Here is a 23,959-nt window from a genome sequence, read left to right on the forward strand (position 1 = left end):
AAGCCTGAGTGTTCTAATTAGGTTAGAGATGAACTCAGAGCTGAGCGAGTTCCCAGCTCTCCTACGGAAGCCGAGGTAACCTACTTTGTCATTCAAATGTACCACTATATATAGACGACGGATTGTGCTGAAATGCCACTCCACTTACCTGACTAAAACGTTTAATTATAGATTTACTTGTATTCATTCATGAAATGTGTCTTCACTTGGTTAAACAGTTCATTCAAGAAAAATCCATTAACACACGGAACGCACTCAGATATGACTCCTTCAACGCTGAGGGCCGACAGAGTTAAGATGCTAATTAGGCTAAATAGGTTTTGAAACGTCCCAATGTTTGAATAATTCAGGTCACTTTTTAGTGGGACTTCAGCTCCCCAGGAACTACCATTAATTTAAACTAATTAGAAAATTAGCACAGATCAAGGCAGAAAGAGATGGACGGCTTCAAAATGGAAGAGCTGTCACAGAAAAGAGGGGAGCCTGGTTGGGACACCCTGCAGCAGCCAGTGAGCCAACAGTTAGAAGGGTCAGGAAAGCAGATTCTGGTTCAAAGCCAGAAGGAGGAAGAAGCAGGGGCATAGAGGAATTAGGAAGAATAGGAAGGATTAGGACATAGAAGATGAAGAAGAAAACTTTCTCGTGACAATGAAGGTGATAGTGAGCTCCCCATCACCTCGGGTATGCAAGGAGCTGGATGCTAAATATGAGGCTTTCCTTTCCTTATCAATGTCTATGTTTTTTCAACACTATGGGTAACCCACCCACTGTTCTTTTTGAATGTTAAAGTCAATGAAACAATTCTGGGTGACCATGAGGGTCATTTTTTTTGCTTGCCCCCATAAGCCCGCTCCTCCCAACCGCACAACCCCTTTTAAGATTTGGCACATCCACTTAAATTCTTGTAGAAGTACTTCCTGTGGCAGAAAGGTGTTCCTGTGGGAACACAGACCAACCTACTTCCAGGTAAGTTAGAGCTTTATACTGTGTAGCTGGAGTTGAACCTACATTAAGGATAGGCAAAAGTGAAGATGCAGTACGTGGTGGTTCACCTTGGCTGTGACCTTGGTCGGATCTGTGTGGTTTTCTGAGTTCCCTTGAAGGATTCATTGAGATGGGAAGACCCTCTCCGAGGTGGGCAGAGCCTTTCCCACAGGGGCCCAGATGTAAAGAGGGCAGGAGGAAACGCAGTGTTGCTTAGTCTGTATGCTTTTGCTCCTTGCTGACCTGTGCACCTGCTCTGCTGCTGCTGTTGCCATCCTTCAAAGGCATCCTGACTCAGCTTCTTCGGCCTTCCTATGTGGACTGAAGACAGCAGCTCTGCAGTGACCCCCCCCCCCCCCAGGCTTGCACTGTGATTGCTGAGGCATTCAACCCATGGACTGAGCATCTAACAAGTTCCCAGCCTCTCCAGCCTGCAGACAGCCATCGCTCGACTACCCAGCATGCACAGGTGTAAGCCGATCTAATAACTCTTGTGTAATATAAACCCATTCTATTGGGTCTGCTCCTCTAGAGAGCCCTAATGCACAATGTGAACTTTTTCTGGATAATGAACAAATGTCTGCTCACCCCAGAAAGGACAGCAACAAAAACCAAAGGCACAGTCTCACTGGAATCGAGCCCAGTGGGCCAAGAATCTTGTTCATTTATTTAGAGTTGTATGTGAGTGTGTGTGTGTGTGTGTGTGTGTGTGTGTGTGTCTGTATTCATATGACATCAGACGCCTTCCTCAATCATTCTCCATCTTGCTTTGAGTCTTTCATTGAACTAGCATGCACCGACTGACTAGAGGCTGGCCTGACATCCTCCTGTCTCCACGCCCCAGTGCCGGGACTCTGTGTGTCAAGCACTTTACCCACCAAAACACCTTTCTAGCCCTACAACAATGTTTAATCAGAGTTTACTGGAACTTGAGCAGCACACAAGCTCCTTGGGAGGAAATGTCTCACTCTAGCAGCATGGAACCTCATGTGTCTCCCTCTTCCCACAATAGATGGGCCCCACTTTTTAGAGTTCAAGAAGACAATGGTCATGTGATTTCCAGAGGACAGCACTCCACGTAGATGTGCCTTATATCCTCTGTGTGCAGCCTTGTGGGAGAGCAGACACAGTAGTGCCTAGCATCACTCACACCCTGATCTGGGCTGCTTTTACTCTCCATCATGATACCCTTGTCTGTCCCAGGTCTGTCTGTGCCTGTCTGTCTGTTCTCTATTACGGAGAACAAGAACATAGATGGTAGAGTGGGCATAAGCTGGTTGGATTCGGGGATCCTTGAAGGTGGCTGGGGACTAGGGTACTTGGACTTGGAGCTGGCTTATAAACAGCTGACCCTCGCAGGGTGGGTCCACATTACTTTCCACACAAGCCCTCAGATCCTGGACAGAACCAGATCTGGTGCATGGAGGCCCACAGGAAGCCTATGAGGTGTGACTTCAGGATGGGCGGGGCATCCAGGGAGCCTCAATCCCATTCATACTTGGATGCTAGGGACTGAAGGCTGAGAGGGAGAACTCTGTAGGGTCAGAGTCAATGTGGGAGCAGTAAAGTGACTTCCTGGGGAGACCCTCAACTCCACCTGTGGCATCTACCCCTCTGTCTGATGTCCTGGTTCCTTCGGTGGCAGCTTCCTCTCCCCCTTTGAACTCTGTGCTAAGGCCCTGCGCTCTTCTCTCTAAGATAGGTCCTTAAGTTTGAGTGATCCTTGTGCCCTCCTCCCATTCTTACTAATCAACTGACGACACCCTACTAGGTACCCCAGTCTGGCTTTCCAGTTTAAACTTGACCTTTCCTAGGCACTACCGTGGACATCACGTCTAGAACCTTCTATAGGAAAGCTCTCATTCCCCTCTCTGCTCTGATTCACCTGTGACTAAAATGGTCAGCCTCATATGATATCATATCCCTTCTCCAAGGCAGCACACCCAGTGACTTGCAGCCAGCTTGGCTTGACTTGTGGAAAAGAATATCCTCTAGGCCCAGGATGCTAACTAGGCTGCATCTCTTGCTGAAACCCAACACTTGTCCCACTCGCACCCTTCACTTTGCCCAGCCCTGCCCCCTGTGAAATTTGACTTTAATGAGTGGCACCTCTTGATCTGACTTGCTCTGAGACTCCCAGTTAGGCTAGGCCAATGGGGGGCCTCAAATGGCATCAGAAAAACAATGGAATCCAGGAGTGTAAGGGCTAATGGGCGGCCCAGCAGGAGTCAGAGAGCCAATGGGAGCCAGCAGGGGGCTAAGGACCAATAGGAGGCCAGCAGGATTCAGAAGCCAATGGGAGCCCAGCAGGAAGTCGAGGGCCAGAATATCAGCAGTTGTAAAAAGGCCAATGGCAGGCAGGTCTCTGCAGGCACCGGGAAGCTAATGAGAGGTCCCAGCAGGTGTTGGAGGGCAACCGGAGCCCAGCAGGCACCAGAAGGCCCAAGAGAGGCCCCAGCAGGAGTCCAAGGACAAGGAAGAGAAAGAGTTAAGAGTTAAAGTCTTTCTGCTTGACTCTTGTCTGAATTCCAGCCCTGTCCTTCCTTGTCTGAATTCCAGCCCTGTCCAGCTTGGCTCCTCCTGTTGCTCTCAAGGGCACCAGGCTGTGGGCCTGAATCCCACCATTACTGGCCTTCAGGGTCTCATTGGTCCAATTGGTTCCCCAGGCCTTGCCCAAAACACTTCCATGAAGTTTGCTTTCTTTTGACTCCTCCCAACATGACCTGTTCCCTGCAGGGCCCTAAGTGTAGAATTCTCCTTTTGCAGGTGCAGGTCTCCGAAGGCCGGGCTCGCATCTTGTCATAAACCATACAGTCCTTTTACATCACACCGGCATGGGCCAACCGAGTTCCTGGCCTCTTGTCACTCTAGCAGCCCCATGTAAACAGCTCCATCCCACCATGTCCTCTGGGGGCTCCAGGCACAGCTCTGGCCCTCTGATGCCCCTCCCTGCTGCTACCCTACCCCCAGCCTCATCTACTTGGTCCTGTAACCAGGAAGTCCCCTCATACGCAGGTTCCCCACTGCTCCTGGACAGAGAAGCTGAGGTCTCTCAGCTCCCTCAAGGTTAGGAATGACAACCTGTCTGTCCCCTGGCCTGGAGCCTAGGGCCAGCCTCATCCCGTGCAGGTGCTGAGTGTGCGTCTTGAGTGGACACCGCCCTGAGTGCTGAGCAGGCTACAGGGAGTGTGCTGAGCTCAGCAGTTTGGATGGTGCAGCTTCACTACGAATTGGGAACCGTATCTACTCTGCAAGGCCCACGTGGAAATTTCCAACTGGGATGCAGCTCTGAAAGGCAAGGTGGTGTATTGTGGCTTATTCACCTTCGCATCTGCCCTGGGCTGTGTGCAGTGAGAGGGTCTGGAGGCTGTGTGTCTCCCTGGAAGGTCTGTGGCCTGCACCGGTGAGCCATCCGTGTGGTTGAATGAGGACACCTGCTGCCTGTGATGTGTCACTGAGTGCTTGGTGCCCAAAGGGGATGCTAGAGAGGAGTCTATGTCTCCATCATCCGGGTGATTGGAGGAGGGCTTAGGTAGAAATGCCAGAGCACTCCAGAGGGAGGTGGAAGAAAGAGTAGAGAAGGCAGAACACCAGGGGTGGATGGGAAAAGAGGAAATGATGGTGGGGTCCCCGTCCCCTCAGTGCCTTTAGTGCCCCCAGCCACTAGTCCCTCACTCATGCCAGGACTTCAGTCACTTTTGGACATTGGTGTAGACCTAACAGGCATGGTTATGAGCAATGGGTGAGTAATAATAAGGCACAGAGAGGTTGAGGCAGCTGCCCAAGGTTACTCAGCTAGAACGCACTGAACCCGAGACTTCAGTGTGATTTCTTTCTATGGCCCACAACAGCAAGGGAAAGTCACGTTTCCCTGCAAGGGGCCAGAGTGTAAATATTTTAGGCTTTGCTGGCCTTCTGGGCTCTGTCCCAACTAAGTTCTGCTGTCGTACTGCAAAAGAAGCCATAGGCAACATGTGAAGAAGCAAGTGAGGCTGTGTTCTAATAACCTTTACTGGACTGGCCATGTCTGGCAGAATCTGCCCAAGAACCCTGGTTCTGTGCTCACTGCATGCTGTGGGAGAGAGGGAATGGCACAGACCTGGAGTCCCACGGCTCTGCCTGTTGTAGCCCTCTGTCCCGGCCACTCTGGGTGAGCAAGAGAACTCTGGAAGCCCTTTATCTCTGAAAAAGGGCACATCCACAGCTTACCCCAGGGGATTGTAAAGTTAAAAGTACTGGTTGTGCATGCTGGGTGTGGGGGGCGTGGTCACTAACAGGGATATCATCAAAGAGGATAAGATAGCATGATTCAGGCTCAGTTTCTGCAGGGCAAGGAGCAGTAATGCCACTGAACTAAACTCAAGAGGCATGGTCTCTCTGCAGGAACAAGCTAGCCCGAACCCCGTGAAACCCCAAAGGGATACACAGATGCCTCTGGTGGGGGAGATCTTTTCACTGCTCCCCGGAAAGAACAGCTGTGGCAGCTTGGTGACTCCCCACAGAGGGCCAGAGGCAGCTGTTCACAGGCTGGGTACAGCAAATTGTGTGATGTGCTGGGTTCTGGGGCAGGCTGCCAAGCCAACCTGGGGCGCCTCTGCACCCCACCCCTCCACCGCCTGCTGCTTGGCTGCTGACTCACGAGCAAGGCAGGGATTTGCCAGAAGGATCCGAAATGGCTCTCTAGTGAAACACACGGTGTCTGAAAGGGACACATGGGGATCAGGAGGTAGGGAGCAGCTTCTGCCGTTTCCACTCAAAGGTCGTGACCTTGGCAGGGTGGGGAGGATGTGGGAAGCTCCATCAATATCGCTGGAGGCCGGGATATGGATCAGGTTGCCAGAGCCTGGCAGCCATGTTTGGCGGAAGAATCATTCATGGGGGGGGGGTGCTAACTTGGGATTTGAGAGGGAGAGGAGGGAACATGCCCAGGCAAACAAAAACGAAAACAAAAAGCAAAATTATAAAGCCAGATGATGTGCTGAGGGGCCAGCATAGAGCAAGAAACTAAAAGAGGGCGATGGAACTGGAATCACCCAAGACTTCTCATCTGTGGCTATGCCACCGTGTGAATCGAGAGGCCATTTTAACTATGGAGGACAGGCAAGACAAGCACAGATGTCCACCTCCCACCTAAGCTACCCCCTTCTGCAAGTGACAGAAAAGGACCCTGCAAGGTAGCACAAAAATAGGAGAGTCTGCTTCAGTGTTAGAAAAAGAGAAAAGAGAAGCATCAACATGGCAGCAATTTTGAGGAATTTCAGTGAGGTACGATGCCAAGGAAAGCAGATTGAAGGCTGACTCACAGCCCTGCTTCCTGAGCAGGGGGCACTGTGCTGTGCAGAGGGAAAGTGTGCTGGGGCCGGGGGACTGACCACATAGCCTATGATGGGTGGCTGGGCACTGGAGGACAGGCCCGGCTATAGCAGGGGTGCAGACCTATTTGGGGGAGCCCCCTTCTCATCATGCAGTCAGCCTGCCTTCAGGAATGGCTTGGCTATGCTGTCTAATGACAAGTGAGCAGAGCTGTCCAAATCTAGTTTCCCCACGGTACCTCCCAGACACCACAGGCAGGAGATCACAGGCAGAGGCCAAGAGCGACCCTGAACATCTGGGCAGCTGTTCCCCTCCTACAAGGAGAAACCACGAATAGTTGAGACAATTCAGCACCATGCGACTCCTTGCCCTCAGCTGTCTGTTCCTGGCTATTAAGTTTTGTCTTAGACTCAAGTGAAAGTTCAGCGGGAGCAGCTGAAACAATGGAGACCCAGGAGAATTTGTGGGTGCCAGGCCATCCCAGGTCAGGGAGGTTACGGAGACCGTGAGCAGTGAAAACCAGACAGTGAGCATGCGCAGACGAAGGACTTCATCAACGAGCAGATTTGCTACCGGAAGTGAAAGGAAGCTGCCACCTCAGTTTCGTGCTTCAGAGATGAAAGCAAACCAGAACTACGAAATGCTGGAAATGATATAGTAAAAGAAACCGGAATTCAGAGGACCCCAGCAGAGCTGAGAAAATGACAGCAGGAGATGAATTAGATTACTGAATCTGAGTTAAGACACATTAGAGGCAGCCGGAAGCGAAACTTAGTTACAGAACACTGAGCTGTGTGCAGGATGACCTGAGAACGCTGGGAGGTAATGCCTCCTGGACACGGTCAGTGAGGGTGGAGGTAGAGGTGCCAGAGAGAAAGGGGCAGCAGAGAGGCACTACAGAGACTCACTCTGGAATTAGGGGTTCCCAAAAGGGGGGTGAGTGTGAATTCTGGAATCTTGGACACGGTCAGTGAGGGTGGAGGTAGAGGTGCCAGAGAGAAAGGGGCAGCAGAGAGGCACTACAGAGACTCACTCTGGAATTAGGGGTTCCCAAAAGGGGGGTGAGTGTGAATTCTGGAATCTTGGTTTCTTAAAAACTCTGACATATATAAGAATGTGGTTTCGTTTTAACCTCAGGTGTGGGGATGTGGGCTGCTTCAGACTCTCCTCAGCAGCTGACTGATTTGCCTCGTGCTCTAGCAGAATCGTGGTTTTGCCAGCTACAGATAGTTTCCTGCAGCTGTGTGACATTTGGAATGCTGGGAACTTTTCAGAGGGTATATAAGTGCTAGAGCCGCATAGGCGGCGTGGGTGGTCGTTGGTCACTCAAGGGTGTTGTTTGTGATTTGTTAGTCCTGTTCAATGAAGAAACAAGAAGGGAATTATTTAGTGACCCCCCCCACTCCTCTGTCCTCTACCCTTCTTTCTCTCCTATCTAGTGATGGGGGTGAAACAGTGCCTGGGGGTTTGGGGGTGGAGAAGCAAAGAGCAGCTGGGGGTTGTGCAGGGATAAAGGGTGGGTAAAAGAAGAAGCTACAAAGTAGCAAAGAACAGCTGCCTGGGCTGGGGCCAGGCTGGGGCAGGGCGAGGGTTGATGATTTTTCCTGTAACTATGACAACACTTTACAAAAGCAACTTAAGGAAGGAAGGGATTATTTTGGTTCATTGTTTAAGGAATACAGGATTCAGTTCATGTGGCAGGGAAGGTCACATTCATCTGCAGTCAGGAAGCAGTGACTAGTGCTGATAGTCTGGTGCTCAGCTGGTTTCCCCCCTTTTATTCAGTTCAGGGGCACAGCCTATGGACTGGACCCAGCCATGTTTCCGTAGGTCTACCCTTCTCAGTTAAACCTCTCAGGATGTGTCTTAGGTGACTCTAAATCCACCCAGGTTGACATTGAAGATGAATCCTCGAAAGGTCTCAGAGCAAAAGAAAAACTATGAAAGATCTAATGGAAGAAAACTTTCACAATAGGGAGACCAACATTTTCAAACAAAAGCGGCAATCATGTTTTAGGAAAAGTGTCTGAATAACAGACAAGTTTATCGGTCATGTTTATTGTCACTGTATTCCCTATAGCAAGGAAATGGAACCAGCTTAGCTGTCCATCAACAAATGGATAATGAAATTCTGATGGATAATGAAATATATGCTTAATAAATAGCATGTAGATAATAAATAATATATATGAATGAATACATAAATGGAGAGTGAAAATATACAATGGAATACTATACAGCTCTAAAAAATGAAATCACAAAAATTTCAGGAAGACCAGAAAACTTAGAATGTATATTGAGTGAGGTCACACACTCTCAGAAAGACAAAAACACATGGCCTCCTCTTGTGGGAAATGAATGTGAGGGCAGTAAGACATGAGAATGGGGAAGGGGGGCGAGATTTGGTTGATAGGGAAGAAGTGGTGCAGATAACAGACATGGGTCAGGAAAGGATAGAAAACTTTCTTCTCTGGTTTGGTTTGATCTTTGTCCTGGTGTGTGCATGTGTGTGCTCGTGGATGCATGCGTGCACGAGCACATGCATGGGAGTGTATGTGCATCTGTGTATACATGTGCATGTGCATGTTTGTGTGTGCTTGCATGCATGTATATGTGCATGTATATGTGTACTTGTGTGTGTACTTGTGTGTGTACTCATGCATGTGTGCATGTGTGTGTACACATTTGTATGCACGTGTGTGTGTATGTGTGTGCATTTGTGTGTGTTAGAATTGTAAAATCCAGTATGAACCCACAACTCCAGAAAGCATGTTCTAACTCTTCAGGAGTTCACTGAAATGGCAGCCCTTGAGTCTGGTTAATTTCACTGTGTTAGTTTTTTTATTTGCAAGTACTTTATGAGAGAGCTTGAATAACATTTTTAAAGACTAAATTCTTCAAATAAAAGCAGTAGTCATGTTTTAGAATAAGCATTCAAATATCAGATATGTGATATTTTCTTTATTTCAAAGATGAAAAGTTCTGTAAGTAGCTAACACAGGACAGGGCTATTAACAAACAAACAACCAAACCATCACCATTAAACCTTGATACAATGTCAAGAGAGGTTTGAAGAAGATGGGTAGATAACTTGTCATTCAAAGGAGACAACAGAGAGAAGCTATGACTTATGTAAGAACACAGTAGTCAGAAAAGTCACATGACCATCCTGACACACATGACTTAGAGATGCACTCATACATACTGAGACACGAATGGGACATCGATGTCACACTCCCTCCTCCCAAGGCTCAGGGACCATTGAGAAAGAGAGCAGCAGAAAGACTCTAAGGTTCAGGAGGACTAGAACAAAATAGTGTCTTTGGCCTGATGGGCCTGCTGCATCCAGGGACTCCCAGCTGCCTCCATGAGACCCACTTAAGATGAGTCAGTCAACATCCCAGCATGGGAAGGGGGGAGGGCTCAGGGGCCCCTACTCCTAACTGAGGAGTTATTGGTAGATAATGTCTTCTGGGCCAGGGAAAATCCATTTTAGGGGTGTGGTCTCTGGTAGGAAATCTTGGGCTGTTATTGGGTCTGCTTTTATTTCACTGCTTCCTGGTTTGTCTTCTCATCTTGGCTGCACATCTGGTATGCCTATGCTTCCCCTCCAGTGGATGGCCCGTACCTAGGATCATACGGCAGTGCAAACGGGACTGACTCAATGGGTTGTTTTGAAAACCACCAACAAAAAGAGAAGATGAAGCTGAGAGGAGGTGGGGTGAGGAGATCGGCTGGATCTGGGAGGAGTTAGGGGCAAGACTAGGAGCTGGGTTTTATCGGAATACATTGCATGCATGTATGAGACTCAGAAAACAATAAATATTATATTTAAAATTCTAATAAAATACTCACTAGTGCTAGAGAGATAGAGCAATTCAAAGACATGGCAGTGGGTGCTAGCCAGTTAAGCGAGGATTTGAATGTTAAATCATGGTCACTGCCATGAACTTTAACAGTAAATATCAATGTCAGATAACAGTTGACAAGGAATATCTACAACATAAAAAATAAAATTGAATAAACCCCCCAAATAAGAGGTTATGAGAGCAGGGGTCAACGGTGTCCTAACTTCCAGAGCTTGCCATCACTGTTCCTGTTTTCTATATTGGAAATTGGGCAAGCAGAAGCCAAGTATTTTAAATTTAAACAAGACTGCAGAACACTTCATTATAGTGGCGAGGAAACAGCATTTACCTAACAGTGCAGTGGGCTAAAACCACGATCAAATACAAAATGCATCTCTGCAAATGCATTTCATAGGAACCAAGAGCAAAGACCAAGTGTGAAAACCCAAGTAGAAAAAGGATGGCCCAGAGAGAAAACACTACTAAAGAGAAAAGCTGACAAAAATAACCCAGAGGGGGGCAGAACAGAGACAAGACCCAGTAAGGGTCTGGGATTTGCTCTTCTCTTTACAAGACAGAACAAGGTAATGCTTCGCCAAAAATTTAACTTTTGCTCCCTCCCCTGGTTTCCTTCAACCAATCAGGATGGCTGTTTTATAAAGCAGGTGCAGAGTCTGGGAAAATGGAAGGAGCCTTTCTAAGAGACAGCTTTCTGGTTCTTAACGAGGAAGATGAGTGGGGAGAACGGGAGAAGAAAGGAGGAGGGGAGGAGAAGGAGAGGGGAGATTGGGGAGTGGAAGGGGAGGGAGAAAATTTTTTAGATCTTTCTTGGAGCTGAGGTGCTAGGAAGTGTGCCCAGTGTCCCTGGCTCAGGGCTGTAACCAAGTAGACCAGTGCTCCTTGCGCCACCAAGTGGCAGCAGGGAGCAAGGGCGGCAGAAGGTGGGCTTTTCCAGCCTCATGTAGGGCCAGGCCCTGGAGTCAGCGCTCCTTTCAGACAAGGTCTAACCGTAGGAACTAAAACTAAAGCCTCAAAATTCTCAAAATAAAATCCGATAACCTTGGACTAGGCAGCGCTCCTTAAATCTGAGGACCAAAGCAAACAAAAGACAACTTTGACTTCATCAAAATGAAAAGAATTTTCACAAAAGGTTTCATGAGGACCCTCATGACGTCCCAGCCAGCAAGGAAACACCTCAGGCCATATCAGGACAGTCCCCAGCCTGTGATCAACCACCAAGATGTTCTCTGGTAGAGTTTGTGATGACTCAAAGTATCAGCCAACCTCTTAGGTCTAAAAATTCCCTCCCAGGGTCCAAATTCCCTCCCAGGGTCCTAACCAGCGTTTGCTCTTCCTGCCTCAGTCCTCCCCAGCCACAATGGACTCCGACGGCCTTTCTTCTCACACTGCAGCCTTCCATGCCAGCACCTCTGTTCAGCTGCTCTGTCTGGGGCTCCCTTCCCTGTGACATCCTGACCGTGAAGCATCCTGAAGGACCTTCTCACCTCACCACACTCAGAACTGTCAAACGTAGTCCCTGGTCCTACCTGACTAATCTCGGCGGCACTTTTAATCATGTCACATAAGAGCCACTAGTCTGCTTCCTTCTTGGCCTGTTTTCCTGCATAAGGGTTCGGGCTCTCCGTATGTAGGGACCAGTCCATTCTCAGCTATGTTCACATGACTGGAGCTGGACCCACTTCACAGATGTGTGCTGCATGAGTGCATTGTAAGACGAATTCAGAAGAATGGGGTTGCTATTTTCCCAACTTGTACATCGAAGAAAAGAAGATGTGGTTACCAGTCTAGAGTCTAGGCAGCCCCGGTTCCCAGACTGAAAAGCTACCTACCTATATGGGAGTGAATGTGAGCGGAACATCGCCCAACATGGTGAGGAATACTTGACAGGCATTACGCCTTGCCAACTACGTTCCCGTTGAAGGTAAGCACAAGACAGTAGTACTCAGTGCTGTCGCTATTTGAAGACGTCACTCTAATGCCTAGTGAACACCTCAAGATGATCAGAAAGGGCGAGTGACAGCACATGGCCCCTGGGTGCTGTTCTGAGCCTCAAGTACTCATGCATATTAGCTATTTTAATACTCCCTACCCCTGAGGTAATCTGAACATGCCCCCGCTTTCAGAGACATGGGAAATTAAATGACACGCAGAAAGCCACCCAGCCCCTGGGGAGCTCAGCTAGAGTTAGAGACCTGTTTGAAGTCAGTTAGAAACCTGTCTCTCTGCTCTGAACAACTGTGCAGGACATCACAATGAGAAGCCGAGAAGATATTCCTGATGATGTGGCCCAGTGGTCCAGGGGACCAAGAGCAGGCTCATTCCTGATGGTGTGGTCCAGTGGTCCAGGGGACCAAGAGCGGGCTCATTCCTGATGATGTGGTCCACCAGTGGTCCAGGGGACCAAGAGCAGGCTCATTCCTGATGATGTGGTCCAGTGGTCCAGGGGACCAAGAGCGGGCTCATTCCTGATGGTGTGGTCCAGTGGTCCAGGGGACCAAGAGCGGGCTCATTCCTGATGTCGTGATGTTGCTGACTACTGCCCAGCAGACTCAGGGGAATAAAGAGAAGAGAAACTTCCAGAAGCAATATGTTCCATACAGCTAGTCCTGAGAGATGCATGTGTGGAGATCAATAGCTTTCCTATAAGCCAGCAATGACTACTTTAAAAATATCCTAGAAAGTAGATCCCCATCTCCCAAGGCAATCCTCAATGTAGGGCACAGGGAAGAAACCCCAACAGCCAAGGGGAAGGACCTACATGAGGAAGATAAGGCTACTTTACCGGTAACCAAGTGAGCCAAGAACTCCATGTTCACGACTGGGCACCACCGGCCACAGAGATATCATGTCTGCAGCAGAGCAATTGGGGGAATGGCCAGATTTCAGTGCCAAGAGTATTCTGGGAGTCTCACCACAATCAATTTGGTGAAAGTAAAGCTTGTGAACAAAGAAAGGGCAGACTGTGAATTAGCTATGCTGTAAGAGAGAACCCCTTAAAACACAGGGTGTCAGGTCCACATGGGTGGTTGGAGCAGCAGGACAAGTTTAAATGCAGGAGTGGATCAAGCTGGTACAGCGCTACTGGGTCCCTTGCACTCGTGGAGATTAGTTAGTGACATGTGATGAAATGACAATATTTCGGACAGATTGCAGCAAAGGAAATGCATTGTTAGAGTTGATTTTGCCTATTTATTTTCTAACATTTTAAAATTCAGCCACAAGAAAATTTATAAAATCACATCTGTGGCATGCGCTCCATTTATATCCTGCAAAACTGGTCAAAAGCATATAGAAATGTATGTTATTTTCTAAAGGTCAACTTTGGCGTAGGCATTTTAAATGAGTCTGGAAAAGATATAGTCATTAATGACGAAAGAATAATTGAGCGTCTGGGAGCAGGAGAAAAAGGATTTGATGCTTCAGACGCCCCCCTTTTTTAAACTGAAGTTCAAGATAAGTGGAATGCGACAGTGAACGCAGTAGAAGAAAACAGACATAGAAGAATCCCCGTGACGAGGGAGCTTAGAACACAGCGTTAAAGGTGGGGAGCATGGCTCCGATAAATCCAGCCCCATAAAACATCAAATCCTACATGCCAACTCACAAAGCCAAAGTTCAAGGACACATAATACCTACCACAAACCTGAGAAGGGCCGGCAGCCTTGAATAAAGCGGGCTTACCAACCTGGGATGGAAGGGCGGTCCAGTCAGGATCAGCGCCAATCACGTGAGCCGCCAAACTCACAGAAGGAAAATTAGAAACAAGAGGATCCTTAGGAAAGAGATTCAATCTCAATAGTAATCAAAGAGATGCAAATTAAAACAGCCATTGCCAAGGGTGAGAGAACTCGAGCGCGTTGAGTTGCTGGAACTCACTGGTGTGATCTTCTCGGAGGACAATTTGGCAATACACACAAAAGGTTCAAAATGCGCGAGTGCTATTTCTAGGAACCATCCCTGGAAGATAATCAGAGATGCGCAGACAGAAGTTCCAATATGAGTCCATTGTATCTGTGTGTATAATCAGCCCCAAAACTGGCAGTTACCTCCACGTTCCGCATCGGGGCCTCGCCTCGCTTGAGTAAGTGATAGCTCGCCCAGCAAGCGCGGCAGGGGCTTTTGAACAGGGACCGGATGAAGGTGGTGGCAGGAAATACAGATCCGCCTCGTTCCAACATATTTCGACATGGCAAATAAAAGTTTTGAAGGAAAATAAAGCGCTGACAGCTCTGGAAGCATATCAGCGGGCAGAATAGTTGCAGAATACAGGAAGGAAGGGGCAGATGGGCGAATGGAGCAGACTAGAAAAATAAACCGGAAACACGCCCCACAGGGGATGGACAGCTACGGGTCACCAGGGTGTGGTGGGGGCACTCGCTGACCGGGGAGGATGCTCCCTTCAGGCTGAGTACACAGAACTCTTCATACTTGAGAAACCATCATGGCCTGAGCTTGATGCTAAGGATGGTTTCTGGGCTTTTCTCTCCTGAGGTCTGTGTGTAGGGGACTTGGCCCTCTGTGGATGAGGTGGGAAGTGATCAGACCCTGAGACCTGAGGCCTGGTGGGAGGTAATTAGGTCTCAGAAGGTGTTCCTTTCAGAAGGAAGAGAAGCAGTCCTCAAGAGAGGGTTGACTAGCCATGCCGTTCTGCCTTCTCACACCCTCAGGTCTGCCGTGAAGCGCTCAGTAGACTCCAGCTGATGCTGGTGCCTGCCTCCGATCCTCCAGAATGATGAGTTGGGTAAACACTTTTTCTTTATGATACACTCGGCCACCGGTGTTTTACAATAGCAATAGGAAAGTGGGCGAATGTATTGTGTTATGACTGAGTTTTAATTTCCCCTTCTCTCCTTTGCTATTTTGTCAACTTTCCGCATTGAGAACCCGATCGGCATGACAGCTAGAAAGTAATAATTAATAATTAATATTTTAAAAAGAAATATATGTGAAGAGTCACCGTAGCCTTATAATTTCCTTTCTTCACGATGGCAGGATTTCTTGGCTTCAGGTCTGTTTGTCCTTGTCAGCCTGAAGGACTGTGACCGTCCCACTCTCTTCTAAAACACCTCCCCCGGCTCCCTGTAGCTGACGGGAAACTTGGCTTCCTCACAGCTGGTTCTCCCAACCAAATATCCACCATTTCCTGAAGGTTCTATCCAACATCTCCACTCCATTCCTTTCGCACAGGCCCCGGGGCTCCTGAAGCCTGGCAGATGGGCCTTGGGGGAGAACTTGCAGTCAGGGTGTACCAGAATAGCTGTGGGAACCTACACACACATGCTGCCTGTCAGCCCAGAGGCCTGTCTGAAGTAAGGCATGCTGGGAGTAGGGTGTGAGCAGGTGTGGTGGGGAGTGCTGTTCTCTAAGACCTGGGAACTGGAAGAAAAATGATACGTCATGCTGAAAGTCGTGCTGAGAGTTCCGGGGAGGGCTGTGAGGAAGTCCCAGGAGATGGGCCGCTCAGCACACACAGCTACCCACTTGCTTCTGGGGTGAAGTGGGAGTCAAGGATGCTTATCAAAGGCCCCCAGGCTTTTCCCTGAGAAGGGGCAGACATAGCCTGAAGATCCTATAAATACCTGGTAAGTCTTGCCTGTCACATCCTGGCAAGGGCACCCACCCATCCCTTCACAAGTCCTTTCTAAAACATGTCTCCATTCTGGGTGATTGGAAGGGAATCCCTTGCATACAGTAGGTACTCAGAAAGTGGCCACAGGTGATGTGTGGTGGTTTTGTGTGTCAACTTAACACAAGCTGGAATTATCACAGAGAAAGGAGCCTCCATTGAGGAAATGACTCCATGAGATCCAGCTGTAAGGCATTTTCTCAATTAGTGATCAAGGTAGGAAGACCCAGCCCATTGTGGGTGGTGCCATCCCTGGGCTGGCAGTCCTGGGTTCTATAAGAGAGCAAGCTGAGCAAACCAGGAGAAGCAAGCCAGTAAGTAACATCCCTCCACAGCCTCTGCATCAGCTCCTGCTTCCTGACCTGCTTGAGTTCAGTCCTGACTTCCTTTGGTGATGAACAGCAATGTGGAAGTGTAAGCTGAATAAACCCTTTCCTCCTCAACTTGCTTCTTGGTCATGATGTTTGTGCAGGAATAGAAACCCTGACTAAGACAGGTGACAAGGCAACGTGTCTTCCTTCTCCTCGGGGCTGACACAGTAGCTGCTTCCTAGGGCCAAATTGGCATCCTGGGAACTTGGCTGGGATGAGGAGGCAGAGGAAGGGTCCCTGGAGAGCTTGGAGGGCAGTAGGACAGCCCAGAGACTCTCAAATGCACCATACTCCATACCTCACTCATGGTCTGGAATCCTTGTGGCCCTTTGCTGAGTGACCCTCACACAGCTACCCCACCTCTTCGAGCAGAGACCAGCTGGCCCTTTCTTTCCAGTTAGGAGCAGAGGTCCCTGAGGTCCTGGAGGAGTGTTAGGGAGGACCATATGCCGGACCCAGGGGTTTCCACACCCTCCCAGTCCTGGAGTGGAGGGAGGACAGCCACACACCAGGTGTGCCTGGGCAGGTACTCTAAGGCAAACCAAGGAACCCAGCGCAGAGCTCTGACTTCTCTCCAGAAGTTCCAGGCGTGCCACCAAAGCGACAGGCATTGAACGCTGGTCATTCTGAGAGGTAACCACTCTTCCCAGGTGAGGACTCTCACTGTGAAGGGAAGGGTGCCACAAAGAACCCATAGGAGGGTCACATCTATGGAACACATTAACAAGAAACTAACTCCACATGAAGTCCTACATCTGCCCCAGCGGGATCATAGCAAAGTCTGAAGACCTGAGGTCCCTCTCAATGGATACTTGGTCCTCTAAATTAGGCTCCGAGGAAAAGCCATTGACAGACCCCTGTCCCAAACTTCCATCAGCATTTCACCAACTGTGCCCGCCCCCTGCAGTATTCTCTTCCACCCTCCACCTACCTCACTCCTTCACGAAGATCCTACCTTAAGCCACACCCGGGAGTGCGGTCCACGAGCTGGCAATGATCTCATGTTTTCTAGTCTATGCAATGTGCATACAGCACTACTTAGGCTGCAAACCTCACAGCCTCCATTCAGACTACACTCTGGAGAGCAATGGGCCTCTGCCATCCAGCATGCCAAAGAGGCCGTGGCAAGCAGCCACCCCGGTGTGGGCAGGCCAGAGGGTTGATCCTGGCAGGCATCTCACAGGACTTGCTTCCTTGAGAGCCAGAGTTGGGGGCATAGAGTAGATGCGTGCTAGGGCTGCAGGCGCCTCGGTCAAAAGTCTCAGTTCTTCAGCTGAGAGTTAGGGTACAGGGCAGGGCACTAGGTCATTAGGACTAGACTCCAACTCATTCAGTGTCTCCTCTTTTCTCCCAGTGTACCGGCAAGGACTGCTGATGTACTGGCAAGCCAGTATGGGGTGGAGGTTAGGGGCAGAGATCGGAGGTTCTCAGTGCTACTGGGCTATTTGATGTTCACCGTCACACAAAGACTGCCAGCGTCTCCAGTATAGCTGCTCTCAAGTCCTAACTCAGATTGTCACTGGGCCCCGTGTCTGATGTCTGGTGTGAAGCCCAGTATCACTGGTACCACACTTGGGGGATCCCTGCCCCATCCTGAAGGTAGAGGAGTCAGACGCTGACTCCATACTTTCTCAATGCTCAATACCGATGCCAACCAGAAGCACCACATGGCAAACTCCTAGTGGCTGCCGGTTCCAGTGGCCCGCTCAGACTTTCACTGAGATGTCCCCATCACCGAGATGGGGACAGTAACAATGTCACACTCCCAAAAGCCATCAACAAATGACAGCACGCCTTGGTTGAGTTCTGTGGGAATCTGAGCTACCGTCCCCCCCTCCCCCATCTTCTCAATGGCCTTGGCAGCTTGGGCCGGGGGCAGGGTTGGCACACACATGGAGGGAGGGTGGTGCTGGCATTCCTGTCTACCTCCCAACCTCATCTCACCATTCCTGGCACAGCCACCAGAAGAAGGAAGTGTAACCACTCCAGATCTGACTTACTGAGCATACACCCTGGAGAGGATTCCCACATGAAACCTACACAAGCCAGGGAGCACACACAGAGATGGGCCATGGAGATGGACTGCCCGTTGGTGAGGGGGTAACGAGTCTGCATCATGCTAACAGCTCATGCAGGGAAAGGCAATCTCAGAGGCCTGAGCATACAGATCCCATAGGGGAGGGAGTGTGGACCAGTGGGGAGGGTGCTTCTGCCAGGTCAGAGGGCACTTGAAAGACCCTTTGAGGGTCTTTTAAGCTATGCTGCCCATGCCATGGGTCCAGTTCCTGCTAAAAGGGAAGGGAAGGATTGCGAGTCTCACAAAGGTGGCCTGTGGCTTCAGAGCATGCGGTGGGTCCTCCTGTCCTCCTGTAGGCTTTGTTCCAGGATGCTCTCCAGAAGAGCAAGCCACACTTCAGAGGGGCTCGCCACCCCTGTGGTGGAGCAGATGGCCGCTTGGCCCTGGGAAAGGTTCCGAAAGGCTCCGGAGGGCCCAAAAGGGCAGGGGCTTTGAAGGGTAAACCGCACAGATGGCTACGTTCTTGTCATGGGCAGATCAAGGCCCGCGATGAGTCCTGCCATTTGAAGATCCTTGGTATGGAAAGGTCATCCTTGACGGTGAGACACCATGGCACATCTCTCGGAATGGCCAATCCAGAGCACTGGAACCGCCAGACACCAGCGAAGATGAGGAGACAGTGCAGTGCTTCCTGTCACCGGTGGGACGTGCTATAGGGAATCTGGAAGGCCATTTCCCATAAAACTAAACGCAGTCCTACCCTGTGATCTGGCCTTTACCCAGTGGCATTGAAAATATAATGCCCACACAAATATCTACGTGTGGGCGTTATGACTGAATTGCTCCTAAATGCCCAAACCTGGAAGCAACCAGGATGTCCGTCAGTAATGAGTGGGTAAACTGTGGTATATCCAGACAATGGCTACCAAACCAAGAGAAGACATGGGAGAGAAGAGTGCATGCTAGCATGGTGACACAATGTCTTAGGGCAGTGAAAGTAATTTGTGTGTTCCTTTAGAATGAACAAGGTGCTGGGTTCGTGCCTAGCACTGCCAGGAAAAATAGGATGTTCAAACAAAAGACGTATGCTCATGCAGGCTTGCGCCATTGACTCGAACCCTAAGAGTCTCTGGGCTTTGGGTGAACAGGAGTCAGGGGCAGATCTTCAGGTATGGTGTGATGTTACTCTGTGGAGGGGACTGTGGTGGAGGCTGGGCAAGAGTGTGGGGAGGTTAAATCTCATGGTTGAGTCCCTGGGAGGGGCAGCATCAGGATCATGCACACCCTTCCCCCTGTTAAATATTCCAAGGCACTTTCCAAGTCAGCAGCCCCAGCTCTGTGGTCTCACAGAGGGAGATGATGGCCTCAGATGGAGCGAGTGATTTGTCTGAGGTGGCTTTGCTGGCCATTTGTGTCATGTGGAGACAACGGGTTAGCAGTCACAAGAGGCTGGGGCGTGGGGCTAACTACACTGGGCACAAGTGAGAGTCTGGAGTGATGGGGGCAGGACTGTGTAGCTGACAGAGACACTAGCAATGTGGGGCCGTCTAGCTGGAATGATACATCCCAGCAAAGCTACTAAAAGTGGAGAATCCAATTTAGGGAACCTAATACTTTTAAAAATATATGCATATAATCCCAGCACTTGGAGGGAAGAGGGCAGTGAATTGAAGGCCATGGCTATGTGGTGAGACCCTATATCCCCAAACCGACCAAACCAACCAAACAGGGGAGGGCAGATAGCTTGGTCAGTAAAGAACTTTCTGTGCAAGCTTGAGGACCCAAGTTCAGGTCCCCAGCACCCAAGTAGAATGTCCTTCTGCAGGGAGACAGAGACAAATGTACCCCTGGGCTTACTGTTAGCCAACCAGCTGAATCTGTAAGCTCTGGCTTCAATGAGAGACCCTGACTCAAAAAACAAGGTGGAGGCGAATGAAGGAGACAGCTGACATTGACCTCTGGCTTCCATATGCATTACACACACACACACACACACACACACACACACACACACACACACACACACACACTACCGCATGGGGCAGAATTCCTCTAGTAATTGCAATGAGCAGCAGGAAGTAAGAAGCAGCATAGGAAGCCTGATAGGTGATAACCCCAGGACACACAGTGTAGCCACATTGTCATTCCTTGTGTGGAGAGATACATGGTCCCAGAGCTTGCCTCCTGAATTCCTCGGGTAGTGAATGACCACTGGATGAGCACCACCTACATGGACGGGGGGGGGTGTCTTTTAATTTCACCTTTGCTGTCTCTACCTCTGTTTCCAGAGCAACATCTGCTCGTACACAGGGGAAACCCGCTGCTGAAGTTGAAGCAAGTATGTAGAGTGGCAACATTGCTCGCAAAGCCAGGCTTATGGATGAGTTGGCCCCACATGAGTCATTCCTTTTCCGGTTTTACAGTCTCTAATCCAGAGAGGGCATGGCGGCAGCACACTTCTAGCCACGGATCTCTCGTTTGTCTCAGCCGTATTTCTAGGTCTGACACACATGAGGGTAAGCCCAGAAGGGCACAGTCTGAGGCTTCACAGCCTGTAAAGTTAGACTTGGAGATTCACTTGTCTGAGCCAGATCCAGAGCTGCCTGGGGGCCATTAGGCATCAGCTTTGACTCATGGGGACTGTTGTGTAGTTGTTTTCTCTAAGATTAAACATTTCATCTTAGAGGAAATCTTCTTAAGATACCGGATATTCTATGGGGAGGTGGAACATTTTATCCTGTGCAGAAACTCTTAAAGATCAGAAAGCAAACATTGTAAACTCTTCAGGAAGTCCCTAAAACCGAACAGACTCGCTGGGCCCCCTCCCTGCCTAGGCCTACATAAGAATGAGGACTGCTGAGCAAGACCAGCACACCTGCCTAGAGGAGGCTCAAGCTACCTGGAAAAGGCGCTGACCTCTTAAGCTGTCTGCAGGCTGTGCAGTATACTCCAGGCTTCCAGCCTTTGTGAGCTGTCACCATGCTGTATTAGGCTTTGGTGATTGCAGCTGCCTTTGAGTATTTCTGCTCTCACCTCTAACCTTATAAGTAACTGAATATACTCACTGGGTCACCAGTTGGGAATTAGTGGTATCAGTTCATCATGAATTTCCTATCTGGGGTAAGTAGGTTCAAATCTCCCAGGTGTATTGTCACACAATAAGAACTATAAGCTTGCAGGGGCAGTTGGTGCCACAGTTCGAATGGCCTCCAGCCTCTACCTGGTCCATAGCACCAGTGCACCAGTAATGAACTCTGGGATTACACCCCTTCCTCCAATCTCAGGCTGGCTTTCCATTCTTTCCCTCCCAGTGCACCTATCTGGAACAGAAGTGTTTAACACTGCCAACCGACTGGTTCCCTAAAAGGAACCCAGTTTCCTCTGCACTCCTGAGAAGCCATTAGCCCCTTGCCAGGGTCCAGCCACTGCACTCCAGTGGTACAGCCCAGACACCTGGCAAGGATGCCAAGGTTCTCAGGCAGAGGAGTCAGCTGGGCCGAGCACTTTAATCAAGAAGGGCCCTTGACAGCAATGTCACCCAGCCACATCCTGTGTTCTGGAGACTTCCCACTGAGATGCCAAGACCACAGCAGACAGTCCTGACAGAGCTGTGTGGAGACATTCGATATGGTACCAAACTGCCTGTACCTGACTCCAGCAAGGACAGCGTCACTAGGGAGGACTGTGTCATAGAAAAAGTAATGACCAGCAGCCGAGACGCAAGGCACAGCCATCTGCCCTCTGCCAGCGTAAGTTTCCTCATCTGCAACATGGGAGTCATCACCTCACCCTACAGGGCAGGAGCCTTGGGATGGCTGATGAGGGCAGAGGAAGGCAGCTTGATGGGGAGGGGAGCTTAGGGAATCTTCAAAGCACAGACTGATCTTTTGCTCTCTTTAGACCCGTGGCTCTCAACATGTAGCTCTTGACCCCTTGGGGAATCAAATGACCCTTTCACAGGGGTCACCTAAGACCCTCGGAAAAATACAGATATTTACATTATAATTCACAATAGTAGCAAAATTATAGTTATGAAGTAGCGACAAAAATAATGTTATGGCGGGGATCACCACAACCTGAGGACCTGTGTCAAAGGGTCACAGTGGTCCAAACCACTGCTTTAGACCAAGCTCCCCGAGTCTCGGATCTCGGAGGCTCTCTGCCATCATTTCCCAGGTGACTCTAGGAAGCTATGCCTGTAAAAGAAATGTCTGAAGTATTTAGTCAAACCTTTCTCTTCTCTCTTTAATTGAAATTCCTTTCTTCTTTTTAATTTTTAATTTTTAATTATTTATTTATTTATTTATTTATTTTTGGCGCTGGGGACCGAACCCAGGGCCTTGCGCTTCCTAGGTAAGCGCTCTACCACTGAGCTAAATCCCCAGCCCCTAATTTTTTATTTTTAAAAGGAGGTCTCATGTATCCCAGGTAAGCCTTGCTTTTGCTGTGTACCAGACAGAGGATGGCTTTACCCTTCTGGTGGCCTTGGCTTCATCTTCCTGGCACTGGGATCACAAGTGTGTATCACCCGGTTTATGTGGTCCTGGGGTGGAATGCCAGGCTTCAAGCATGCCACGCACGCACTGTGCCACCGAGCCACACCCCACTCCGGTTCTGGTCTGAACCATCTTCTGTCACCTTGGAGATGCTTTGAAACCTGGAACGTTGCCCCTTCCCTGCTATGGACCTCAGTTTCCCCTTCTACACAATAAAGAGATTAGGAGCGGTGTCTCTAAGGACATTTTGGGCTCCCACAGCCAAAGATGCTATTGGAGCAGGCACCCTGGAATCACTGCAGGGTTCCCCACTTGTTGGGAGCCCTGTCGTTGCTCTATAAAAGAGTCTGCCAGCAAGAGCCTGTTCAGGGCTTGGCAGAGAGTGGTTCCCACTGGAGGTCAAGGTCCCTTTGGTCCTCACCAAGGGCCTTGCCTGGGAACGCATGCCTGGCTCAGATCACCTCCAAACACTTCCAGCTCCTTCTGTGCAGGGCTTTACTGTTCACAGTGCCAGTTCACACACGTGCAGGGAGGTACTGGGGTGGGGGTAGGGGTTGTCCTTATTTTACTTCCGGGAATTGGAACGGCAGCTCAGAGCAGGGAGAGGGCCTTTCTAGGTTCTCACAGGCAACCACTGAGTGACTGCTGGGTAGAGAAAGAGGTCTGTGGAACAGGCAGGGGAGGCCAAGCCAGTAACTCCCAGCCCTGTCCCTTTCAAACCCGGCCAGAGCCCAGGACCACAGCTCCTGTGGAGGCTTGGCTGCTCCTCAGACCCTTGGGTGTGACCCTCCCTAACCCATGGCCCACGGGATGCTTCTAAGCCTCCCTGTGATTTGATCGGAAGGAGACTCCAAGTGGGAAGAGAAAAGGAGGTGGAGGAGATGTTAGAAAAAGAAAAACGGCAGGCCACCATTCTACATGGAGGGCCACCAGCTGCCGCTGGTGAGGAGGTGCCTAGATGGGAATTTTCTAGCATCCTGAAAGGGGATCAGCCGTTTTGGAAGTTAGTTCCTTTCCATTTTAATAGCCTATAACTTTTGGAAAGATAATACACAGACCTAGGCCTGGGTGGAGGCTGAGGCACAAGGCTGAGAATGCCCCACTCCAAGTGGTTTGGTTCCATGAGCTATGACTTACCCATGTGCACGCGCACAACCCTATTAAACAGGGATTCAATTGAGGTCTCAGGACCCATTGCAGAGCCAATGAAAAGCCAAACTTTCGTTTCATATATATGGTATGAAGTCACCAGGGCGTAAATGTTGAAAAGCATTCTAGATGGG

The 23,959-nt window shown here is 49.7% G+C and overlaps 1 protein-coding gene and 1 long non-coding RNA gene across 2 annotated transcripts in view; one reads left to right on the plus strand and one right to left on the minus strand.

Annotated features, from left to right (window-relative positions):
• Gabbr2 (gamma-aminobutyric acid type B receptor subunit 2) overlaps positions 1-23,959 on the minus strand; it is a 341,159-nt gene that overhangs the window by 170,205 nt on the left and 146,995 nt on the right.
• LOC134478965 (uncharacterized) lies at positions 13,678-16,230 on the plus strand. Its single transcript, XR_015620203.1, has 3 exons — positions 13,678-14,247; positions 14,834-14,907; positions 16,128-16,230. It is a non-coding gene; the product is annotated as an uncharacterized LOC134478965 (long non-coding RNA).

Source organism: Rattus norvegicus, chromosome 5 (assembly GCF_021556685.1).
Source record: "Rattus norvegicus strain SHRSP/BbbUtx chromosome 5, alternate assembly SHRSP_T2T, whole genome shotgun sequence".
NCBI lineage: Eukaryota > Metazoa > Chordata > Mammalia > Rodentia > Muridae > Rattus > Rattus norvegicus.